Below are 12,192 nucleotides of genomic sequence, written 5' to 3' on the forward strand. Positions count from 1 at the left end.
CCTTTCTTGGATTGTGTTGTGTGTGTTCCCTGCTGACCCACGATACTTCAAGGAGGTCTATTGAAACTAACAAAACTGTAGGGGGGTTCTTGGTTTTTCTTCCTCTCCTTTCTTGGATTGTGTTGTGTGTGTTCTATCCTCGCTGTTACTCACTCCCTCACTCGTACAACCTGCAATAGTTGCGGAAAGTAGGGTAAGGTTTTCTTTTATTGCTACTTACTCAATGCACAATTAATGGCTAGGACTATGCATGGTTTTATGAGTTGTTTTGTGGAACTGATTTCCTATCGTGACCTCAAGAAGGCAACAAACGTGTGCTATGGTGTGTGACGTGGACGAGCTATCTCTACTACTCTATATGTCTCTAGCGAGGGCGTCTACATGCTTCACCATGCCCCCGCCAGCGCAGACCACGCCTTCGCTCGCGATGCCCTTGCCCTGCTCGCGTCCGCAGCCACGGCCGCCGCGTCAGCCCCGCCTTCCTCCCGCCCATCCCCTCCGATCATCCCGCCTCCCCCCACGTCGCACACAACCCGCCATCCACTCTCCTGCCCCATCCCCGCCTCCGTCATACGCGCAGAGCCCGCCTGAGATCCGCTGCAACAAATGATGTCTCCCCCGTCCAGCTCGATGCCCCGCCCCCACTATCTCCGCTCTCTACTGCTCTCTACGCGCCGTCGGCAAAAATGGCATGGGAGATCCGCCACCTCAACTCCCCATTACCGCGGTCCCATATCTCCTCTCCCCATTACTGTGGTCCATGGATTTCTCGAGTCAGTGGGAGGTCCGTCATCCATGGAAGGTCCGCCACCTCCTCCTCGGTCCGCAGCAAAAATGGCGTGGGAGATCCGCCAGCTCACCTCCTCCCATTACCGCGCCAGCGCCTGATATGGAAGGTCCCAGATTTCCTCTCCCCATTCCTTTCTCCTAATTGGTTATAAAAAGTCACTTAGTGGCCCTGCCGCCAGATCTGCTGGTCAATCGAGCGTCAGGAATGTTAGCTTCTTAGTTTGGCGAACTAGGGGATGGGTTGGTCTGGGTGGATCTTGGGTTGCGGGTCTACGACCGAGCCGCATGATCATTGATGCAATTTCGTGTGAGGATGCTGCTTGCATGAGTACACAGATTGTGCTTTTGTTTCTGAATCCACCTCACATAGTCCAATTTCTTGCAGTGGAAAAGAAGTCCCATCCATCCATTTGCATTTCATATTTGGTCGTATGCTAAGCTATTAGCTATATGTTTGTTTGTCTATTATCTTTACCAGATTAGAGCAATTAGTATATCATTACCTTCTCTATTCGCCCATTTTTTGGTGTATTCAGTTATGTATCAAATGCAGTTTGGATATTTGATGGTAGAACAACATATGTTCGTTCATTGCAACCGATAGGAAAAGATGAAGAGGTAAGGAATTTGTACCTTGCATCCTGATTGTATAATCCTTAAATTGCATATCACACTTGTCGGAGAGGAAATCTCCCCGACCGGGTGGCGGATTGCACCCGCCCTAAATTCTAAAGAGAGGAGGGGCCTAAGCGTTTTGCTTGCTACGAGACTGGTGGATCAACACATGAGAGCATGCGAGGGTTTAGAGTGGTTCGGGCCGCCGGAGCGTAATACCCTACTCCACTGTGAGATGTATTGCTTGTAGGCTTGTATGAGCCAGCGAGTCTGAGATTGCGTCTGGCCTCGTAACGTCGCATGCCTCCCCTTTTATAGCTGAAGGGGGGATGCACAAAGGCACTGAGCCCCAACATGTGGGCCCAGGGACATAGAGAATATAACACTTGGGACTATAAATATTTGCTGTCGGGGCAATCCCCTTGCGTCCTATCGTCCGAGATCTGTGTATCTTCGGCGTGCAGGGGAAGCTTCATGTAGAAGGGATAACACAGTGCGCTGCTTGGCACGGGCACACTGTTCGCCAGCAGACCCAGCAAGCGTGCCGCCTGCTGGATGACCTTGACGCCGCCTACCAGCGGATGGGACGGGACACATTAAATGCTGAGAGGGCACGTCGCCCGTCAGCGTAGTGGCAGGCGGCGCGTCCTCTCCTCAATAAATGCAGGGGCTACACGGCTTTACGTCAGGCTCGGCCCGATGGCTTATGTCATGGGCCACAAGCAGCGGGCCTTCGCCTGCGCGGGGAGCGGAGAGCAAGGCCTGCACATGTGTCAGCACCGGACCCCTGCATACCCCAAGGTCCTCCTCGTTCCGGAACCCTGCTGGGGTTCGGACCTACCCGGGGGCTCCGGACCTATATGTATATATAGGGGCCCGGTGACCCTCTGTGGGGGTCTGGTCTTACTGAGGCATGGTGCCTTTCCTCGCCACATGGCGCCCTTTGGCCCGCCCATCCGGTGGAGTTAGGCGTGGTCCTCCGCGCGGCCAGGAGACGTCGCATGGGTGCGATGCCTTTATGCTGTAGGAGAGGATACCCCTGATTTAGGGTGCCGACAGTGGCCCCGGTCCCGCCTCAGGGGAGGATGCGAGCTTGCAGGTGGGACCAGAGTCTGTCTGGTGGTTGGACCGCTACTTCCGTGCGCCTATTGCTGCAATTACTGCCGGCCCGCTTATGACCACGCCAACTGCCATGCCTATTCTCACGGCTGGCTGACCCGTGATCGTCGTACTTAACGGCATTACTTGGCGATGCGCGGGGCTGCCTCGAGTCGCTGCACTGGTTCTGAAAAATTTTACCTTTTCAGAATCCGTAACAGTCCCGAGAAGACAAGGCATTGGCGCAGGCGGCGGTGCGGCTTCTTTGCACATGGTAACCGGCGCGCCGGTTACATGACGTGTGGGCCTGTTCCCCTGAGTTGGACCACCAGTTGTGGCAGAGCTGAGGGAGCGCACAGCCGTGGGATGGTTGTACGCTTCTTGCATGGCGGTTTGCCTCTTTGACCGCTGGATACGACGAAGATGAAAGGATGCTTAATCGTGGGGCGGTTGCATGCCCCTTGCACGGCGGTCCGCCTTTCTGACCGCTGGTTGCCCCGAAAATGAAGGGGCGCGTAACCGCAGGGCAGTCGCACGCTCCCTCTTAGGGTTAGTTTGCATGACATGTGGGGCCTGACCCCGTGTCATAAGGTGAGATCCTTGGTGCACGCCAGGGGAGACTTCACTCGTGACGCTTTAGGGGCGCGAGCGGGGAGATCTGCCTTTAAAAAGGGGTCGATCTCCCAGGCAGTAGTCATGCCTCGCTCCTCTTGTGACCACCGCACCGTTTCGCCTTCTGGGCCTCCAGATGGAGTGCGTCGGTGTTCTCTGGAGGGATCCGCGTCAAGGCTGTCTCTTCCGGTGACTTCACCGTCGGAGAGCGTGCACTCGTGGTGGTGTCGCCGATCTTGTCTTCTTTCCGCTGCTGTTGGAGGGGTGCAACCCCATGGGAGTTGCCATCCTTCCACCACCATTTGGCTTCAAGGATTTTCATCATGCAGCCCGGCTGCAATCCCCCGCTGGCAGTCACCCAGGAGGATGACCACCAGCCTTGTGGTGGGGAGAAGCAAGCCGGGCTGCGGCCTCCCACCCTCAGCTTCAAGGATGTTCATCATCCTCGCTGGGGTGGAAGGCGGGTTGAGCTGGGGCCCTACCCTCCGTATGGGTTGGTGACCCGCTTCTTCCTCCAGCATTCGGAGGGGAAGGGTGTTCACCAATCCTACAATCCTGCGGGGGGGCTTGTCTACATGGGGCCGGCCGACTACAGGCTATCAGCTGCAACGTGTCTAGCCCTTTGGGGCTGGATGGCTCTGGTGCCGCCTCCTGCCGTCTGGTCGGGGCATGGTTGCCCATCCACCGCATGGGCGACAGTCGCGCCGTGCACGGGTTTGCCACATCCATGGCTTCCCCTGCCCGCCGGGCGCACTGGGGGGCCGTACAAGACGTCGTACGCCGCGGCGGTGGCGGCGGCGTTCTTGGATGGTCTTGTCCTCACTCCTGTTGGTTGAACAGGAGCGAGAACCCCTTCGTGCGTGCTGAGGCAGCCGCCGCCCACCAGTGCAGAGGTGGTTGCCGCCGCTGGTGAGGCTACCTCTTACAGAGGTGGTTGCCTCCGCTGGTGAGGGCATCAGAGCCATCTGCCGCTGAGTCCCCGATTCTTTGGCTTTAATGGCCTCGTTGTCACCCCCCGTAGGAGGACGGGGGCGAGGACCTTTTCACAGTAGCGCTCGCCCTGAGGTGATCGCTGCTGCTATCTAGCCGCCTGAGGTGGAGGTCGTTGTCGATGTTGGTGCAGAGGTGGTCGTTGCTGCCGGCGATCCGTCGATGTAGAGGTGGTCGTCGCCGTTGGTGGGGCTGTCCGGAGCCAGCTTCCAGCGCGACTCACGTTGGTGTAACGTAGTCCATTCCTGCAGAAATGGAGCTAGGGTCCCACTTGTAAGGGAATGTAATGACATTTGCTTGAGAGCAAAATGTAATAACATATGTATGCATGATTTTAGCCTGGGAAGCCCAGTTGTGTGTCTGAACCCCATGGATGGTGGCTTCAAGTACTAAGACACCTGCCACAAGGCGGTGGAGTATGCAGGCTCATGGTAGGGGACCAGGCTGAGCGGCTACATGGCTTCCGGACCCACCAGGGGACAAGTGACTGTTCTTCAAAGCCGGACCTCCAGGTTGTTGGACGCATAGGACTATAGTTTTAAATACTAGGACACCCGTCATGGAGTGGTGGAGTGTGCAAGATTTTGGGTACGGAACCAGGATAACCGGCCACACAGGCTCCAGACCACCCTATGGAACAGGCATCCGTTCTTTAGAACTGTCCCCCAGGCCTTCCCCTGTTTTTGTAAAGTAATAGATATTATCTATTAAGCAGTATTTAACACTTATCTGTGTGATGCTCGATCTTGTTGCTGACTTTCCTTGGTACCTTGCCCCCCGCCTGGGGTGCAGGCTCGATGTGTCGAGGCTGGACACCAGCGTGTATAAAAGAGTCGTCAACAGCCTTCGGGAGGCAGCCTCACCGAGACCTGGATCTGTATACAGCTTTAGCTAAAGAGCGTTAGTGATACACCCGTAGACCCCGTCATCTGGCATTTTTCATCCTTTGATACGTGCTCGGGATTTGCAGTGTTTTGGCTAGGGGGAGCAAGTTTTGTGTCCAGACCCACTGGATGGTGGTTCTAGATACTAGGACGCTTGTCACAGAGTGGTGGAACATGCAGGCCCACGGTACGGGACCAGGCTGAGCGCTACATGGTTCCGGACCACCCAGGAGACAAGTGTCTCTTCTCTAGTTCCGGACCCCAAGTTGTCGGACCCACAGGACTTATAGCTCTAAGTACTAGGGCGCTCGCCACGTAGTGGTGGAGTGTGCAGGGTTCTGGGTACGAAACCAGGCCAACCGGCCGCACAGGCTCCGGACCACCTCATGGAACGAGCACTCGTTCCTCGGAGCCGGCCCCTAGGCTGTTGGGTCCCCCTGCTTTCGCATAGAGGTCCTAAACTGCAACCCTGGCTGTTCAATCCAGATGTTATTATGCCTGGTGGGATGGGAGCTGGGCGGGTGGGTTAGATAAAACACAATCAGAAACTGCAGGGTGATACTGTGGAGCAGTAGGATATTGCTATCAGAGAGGCATATCTTGAGAGGGTAGTTTTCCTTTATAGCTAATCATGCATGGGTGCGGGCCAACAGGCTGGGTTTATGGGGGCAGACCCCACCGGGTTGGCGTACCCGTATGCATTACCTAGTTACAAAAGGGAAAAACTTCGACCCCTCAGACTTGCTCTATAGATAAAACTTACAGAGATACTTCGACACTGGGGGGAGGCATTCCTTCGGTCGTAGCTAGACAGTTGCCCTTGGGTCGGGGTACTCCCATTACCATGAAGGGTCCTTCCCAGCTGGGGGAGTGTTACAGAGCCCTAATTTGGTCTGGTACTCTTGTAAGATTAGGTCCCGATCCTGGGTTCCCATCTGCATTTAACGAAGGATGCCCCGCCTTTGGCTGTGGTCATTCCTAGATGAACCTGTCTGAAAGCTGGAACCGTGAGGAATCCAGATGGGTTTCCGAAGGAAGGCAGGCTTCAGCTCCATAGGTCGGGGGACATGGGGTCTCGCCGGTGGTCCGCCTAGTCGTCGCCGTTGGAGTGGGAGTCTTTTGCGAAGACGTCCTTCAGGTCCCCTTCGGGTGACTGATACCCGAGGTCCTGTTCAGCCGCAGCCACCTCGCCATCGTCGACCTTTTCTTTGCCAGGACGACGGCGAGGTGGGGAGCCGTCTTTGGAAGACTGCTCACGTCGCTCGCTGGTGCGTTCGCTGACGCGTTTTGCGAGATCAATGATCTCGCGACACTCCGCGGCGCTGTGGCGGCCGTTGGGATGTACAGGGCACGAGCCGCCGTTACCCCTTTGTGGTCGTAAGCGTTTGTTGCGGTCCCCCCAGCCCCCGGTCGCAGCTGCGACGACCAGCGCGGTAGACTGCGACCTCTCGTAGCCGCGACCCTTCTTTTTTTTCTACCGTCCCGGGGAATGGCACCCGAACCACCCTTCTGGGTGGTCCCAGTTTGTGGAGCCGAGTGCCATGCCCGGCCTTCAGCAGCTCTGGCACACTTGTCCGCCAGGGCGAAGAGCGTGGGGACAGTCTCCACATCATGTGTGGCCAGTTTCTCCAACATTTTCTTATCACGTACCCCCTGTCGGAAGGCCGTGATGATGGAGGCATCGGAAATACGAGGTATCATACCTCGCACCTTGGTGAAGCGGGAGATGAACTTCCGGAGGGTCTCTCCTGGCTCCTGCCTCACAACATGGAGGTGGGCCTCCACACCGTGCTGTTGATAAGCACTGGCGAAGTTCGCCACGAACCGCGCACAGAGCTCTTCCCAGGAGTAGATTGATCTTGGGGCGAGGTTCATGAGCCAAGTCCGGGCAGGTCCAGACAAGGCGACATGAAAATATGTTGCCATTACGGCGGTGTTTCCACCTGCTGCCGTGATGGCGGTGACATATACTTGTAGGAACTCCGATGGGTTCGTTGTCCCATCATATTTTTCCGGCAGGTGTGGCCGGAACTTGGGCGGCCATGATGCCGTGTGAAGATGGTCAGCGAGGGCGGCGCAGCCCACGCCGGTCAAGGGGACGCCCGTTTGGGACCGGGCGCCCACCGGTGTCTGCGGTGCCTCTGCAGCGAAATCTCGGTCGAGGTTGCGACCCTCAACGTTCTGTCGGCGCTCACGCACCCTTTCCAAAGAGACCCGAGCGTCTTCTCCCGTACGCCTACGGTTGAGCTCCGCCCGGAGGTCGTCGATCTGTGCACCCCTTACAGAGGGCGAGCGCACAGACGCCGTCGCCTCGCGTTGGCGCCAGGATGACCGAGGCCTCGACCTGGTCGTAGTAGAATGTGCTATGCCGAGCAGCCAGTCGACGTCGTCGTGCCACTGCTTCATGGCCCTCGGTGATGCCATAGAGCTAGGGGTGGCGTAGCAACTCTCTGGCCGCAGACAGCGTCGTAGGCGCTGCCCTCGACATAGTCCGGGACGCCTGTGCTGGCGTGTACTGCTGCACGGCGTGCACGGCAGCAGTCCCAGAGTTGGGGCGGTCGGGCACTCGTGGCATGGAGGATGCAACCTCCTGCTCCATCACGAAATCCTCCGAAGTTTCGGCGTGGTGCTCGATGATCCACACCATCATTCTGAGCGAGGAAACAAGCAAAAACTTAAAGCCTGGCCCCCTACCTGGCGCGCCAAATGTCGGAGAGGAAATCTCCCCGGTCGGGTGGCGGATTGCACCCGCCCTAAATCCTAAAGAGAGGAGGGGCCTAAGCGTTTTGCTTGCTACGAGACTGGTGGATCAACACACGAGAGCACACGAGGGTTTAGAGTGGTTCGGGCCGCCGGAGCGTAATACCCTACTCCACTGTGAGATGTATTACTTGTAGGCTTGTATGAGCCAGCGAGTCTGAGATTGCGTCTGGCCTTGTAACGTCGCATGCCTCCCCTTTTATAGCTGAAGGGGCATGCACAAAGGCACTGAGCCCCGACATGTGGGCCCAGGGACATAGAGAATATAACACTTGGGACTATAAATATTTGTTGTCGGGGCAATCCCCTTGCGTCCTATCGTCCGAGATCTGTGTATCTTCGGCATGCAGGGGAAGCTTCTTGTAGAAGGGATAACACAGTGCGCTGCTTGGCACGGGCGCACTGTTCGCCAGCAGACCCAGCAGGCGCGCCGCCTGCTGGATGACCTTGACGCCGCCTGCCAGCGGATGGGACGGGACACATTAAATGCTGAGAGGGCACGTCGCCCGTCAGCGTAGTGGCAGGCGGCGTGTCCTCTCCTCAATAAATGCAGGGGCTACATGACTTTACGTCAGGCTTGGCCCGATGGCTTATGTCATGGGCCACAAGCAGCGGGCCTTCGCCTGCGCGTGGAGCAGAGAGCAAGGCCTGCACACGTGTCAGCACCAGACCCCTGCATACCCCAAGGTCCTCCTCGTTCTGGAACCCTACCGGGGTTCGAACCTACCCGGGGGCTCCGGACCTGTATGTATATATAGGGGCCCGGTGACCCTCTGTGGGGTCCGGTCTTACTGAGGCATGGTGCCTTTCCTCGCCACGTGGCGCCCTTTGGCCCGCCCATCTGGTGGAGTTAGGCATGGTCCTCCGCGCGGCCAGGAGACGTCGCATGGGTGCGATGCCTTTATGCTGTAGGAGAGGGTACCCCTGATTTAGGGTACCGACAACACTTTTAATCTATCATTTTATTTTTTCCGTTGTTATCTTTTCGGTTAATGTTGTTTGTGTACCTAACTGTCTGTCATCACTTGTCAGGTACATTGAGACTGCAATAGTCACCAAGAAGAGATACAATGATCTAAAGCGGTACTTTAATTGCACATGCCCACGTTGTGTAAAGGTTTTTTTCCTTTTTCCTGTCCATTATTTTTTAAACCTCTTTCATGACAAATTGACCAAATCTTGACCATCAAATTGTATTTTCTATACATTTTTCAATGCAGGGGTTCAGGTGCAAGAACCAAACATGTGATGGTTTTCTACTGCCCAACTCAGGTTGGTTGCCAATCAAACGAAAAGTACCCATTGAGTGGTTGTGGAGAAATAGTTGAAAGTTGGTGGATCAACCAAACATATATTACGTCGAAATTGGAGACTCATTTTGTTTGATCAGTTATTAATCATATATGTTGTGGTTATTAATCTTATATGTTGTGTTTATCTGACACTATAGGTAAAAGGCTTATACATGCCAGATTTAAAGTTTAATGGTTGGAGCTCAATTTGTTTTTAGTGCCACAAACACTTTAAATGATATGGTATTTTAATTTCGGGGCACTATTTTGAGGCCCCTCGTTGGAGATGCTCTTACGGTTTTTGGGGTGATGACGACGGGGAGTTTTGGGGTAATGGTGTAATACCCATGGCATAGCATGAGGGTGTTTGAAAATTTAAACTACTAGGTGTACCCTCAAAATTCTTCTATGAACCTTTTTAAATTGAGTTCTTTAGACTTGCATTTTGGTTGGTTGACACACCAACATGTTGTAATCATATTCAATTTGATAATCTGAAACCTTTGGTCATACACAGCAGAGGGTCAATTCGACTGTCATCATTAACGCACACATATAATGCATTAATGCATCACTTTGTAGAAGTTGGTCTAAATTCTAATGATCTATTTGGTTTTACTGATTGATGTGAGCTATTTCTGCCTTATGTTCATGAGCATGGAATGCATTATTGCTAGCTAAGCTTGACACCACTTGAAGCAAGGTGGCTCTGCCAGTTTATTACTCCTGGAATGTAACTACCTACAGGATAAGCAGTTGAAGTCTCATCCTCCAAAGAACGTTGAATCGAAAATCTTGTGTGAGCATATCAAGAAAGAGAGGGAGGCAGCAAAGGCTGGAAAACGACCATACTATCTGAAGAAATGTGAGTTCCTCAATCCCAATACCTGAGAGCACCTAGAGGGGGGGGTGAATAGGTGATCCTGTAAAATTCGGCACTAAAGTCCAACAACCTTGATTATAAAGATATTAGTGCGGGTTAATCAAGTCAATGAGGCGAGCTCTTGCGAACACAAACAATCAAAGAGAGAGAGCAATCATAAGAAACACGCGATTTTATCCTGTGGTTCGGCCAAGTAACACTTGCCTACTTCCACGTTGTGGCGTCCCAATGGACGAGGGTTGCACTCAACCCCTTTCAAGGGATCCAATGATCAACTTGAATACCACGACTTTTCTTCCTTATATCCTTTTCCTGTTTGCGAGGAATCTCCACAAGTTGGAGCCTCTCGCCCTTACAAGATTGATCACAAAGAACGCACAAGAGTAAGGTTGGGAAGAGCAACACACACAAGACTCAAAAATGCAGCACACCAACACACACAAGTGAAGACTTGAGCTCAAATGACACACATGGAGTTCTTGACTCGAATGGAGCTCAAATCTCTAACACAACAAAGCGAATGCGCGGGAGCAGAGTCTGGATGCCTTAGAATGCTTAGTGAATACTTGTGTAGCTCCTCCATGCGCCTAGGGGTCCCTTTTATAGCCCCAAGGCAGCTAGGAGTCGTTGGAGGCCAACAAGGAAGGCCAAACTTGCCTTCTGTCGGGTGGTGCACCGGACAGCTACTGTAGCCTGTCCGGTGCCGATCTCCTTCCTTTTCTAGCACAGACGACCATTGCAGCTCCGGGCCAGTTGGCGCACCGGACACTGTCCGGTGCACACCGGACAGTCCGGTGCCCGCTGCCGGCCGTTGGAGTTGCCACGCGTCGCCCGTGGATTGCGCGGCCAATCGTTGGCGCAGATGACCGTTGGCTCACCAGACAGTCCGGTGCACCACTGGACAGTCCGGTGAATTATAGCCGTATGCTGCCAAACTTTTCCCGAGAGCAGCCTGTTCACGGGAGACCAGCCTGGCGCACCGGACAGTCAGGTGTGACAGGTCGAGCTGGACTTCGGCTGCACCCAGCCAAGTCTTTTGCAATTCTTTTCTTTTCTTCCTTTCTCTGTTTCTAACACTTAGACAAAATATGTTAGTACTCAAAACAATGTACTAAGTTTAGAAACGTACCTTACATGATTTGCACCTTTTGCATGTTTAACACACAAGGAGTAAAAGACATTTGTGTTGGACACTTAATCACCAAAATACTTATAGAAATGGCCCAAGGGCACATTTCCCTTTCAATCTCCCCCTTTTTGGTGATTTATGCCAACACATCAAAAAACAACAAAAATAAGTGCAACATCGATGCAAATAAGGACCAAATTGTTTTTGACTATAATTTGGCATATTTGGATCACTCTTTGCCACCACTTGGTTTGTTTTTGCAAATCAAATTCATTTTCCTATCTCTAACTCAAACTCACTTGTTTGGGCATAAAGAGAGATATTCCAAGAGTTAAATTGATCAAGCACCAAAAACTCCCCCTTTTTCCCATAATCATAAATTCTCCCCCACAAGAGACCAAATTTTCCAATAAGAGTATTTTGGACAAATCAAAAGTTCTAACTCTATTGTTTTCAAAATTCACAAGTGGTAGCTGATCCATTTGCTTTGGCCTTAATTTCTCCCCCTTTGGCATTAAGCACCAAAACGAGATCATTCTTGGCCCTTTTAACCCCATTGCCTCACAAAAAATGTCAATTAAGAGCACAAAGGCAATAAGGGCATAATAATGAACTTGGAGGTGAGTACACTAATACCGGAGTGCAGTGGAAGTCTTTGCATGGTCCAAGTTCACCTTTCCCTTTTAATTCACCTTTGAGACTGCATCAAGTATACTCAAACACAAAGGTTAGTCTCAAAGGGTCAAGTTGTAGCACATCTCCCCCTAAATATGTGCATCATTCACACATGGACTTGTGAGGTCCGAGGATCCCTTGCACAACTTGAGCACCATAACTAAACAATAATGGACTTAAATACATAAAGTAACATGATCAAAGGCATAGAACACATGTATGCTATATATCAATCCAAGTTACACGAATCTAAGACATTGAGCTCACTACGCAACCTGCAAAAGGTTTTCTCATCTAACAGCTTGGTAAAGATATCGGCTAGCTGGTTCTCGGTGCTAATATGGAACACCTCGATATCTCCCTTTTGACCTCGATATCTCCCTTTTGCTGGTGGTCTCTCAGAAAGTGATGCCGGATGTCTATGTGCTTAGTGCGGCTGTGTTCAACAGGATTATCCGCCATGCG

At 52.9% G+C, this 12,192-nt stretch overlaps 1 long non-coding RNA gene across 1 annotated transcript; it reads left to right on the forward strand.

Moving 5' to 3' along the window:
- Window positions 1-371: 371 nt before the first annotated feature.
- LOC111590823 (uncharacterized) lies at window positions 372-9,323 on the forward strand. Its single transcript, XR_002749934.2, has 3 exons — window positions 372-896; window positions 8,781-8,865; window positions 8,969-9,323. It is a non-coding gene; the product is annotated as an uncharacterized lncRNA (long non-coding RNA).
- Window positions 9,324-12,192: the final 2,869 nt, after the last annotated feature.

The sequence above is a fragment of the Zea mays genome, chromosome 2 (genome assembly GCF_902167145.1).
Source record: "Zea mays cultivar B73 chromosome 2, Zm-B73-REFERENCE-NAM-5.0, whole genome shotgun sequence".
Taxonomy (NCBI): Eukaryota; Viridiplantae; Streptophyta; class Magnoliopsida; order Poales; family Poaceae; genus Zea; species Zea mays.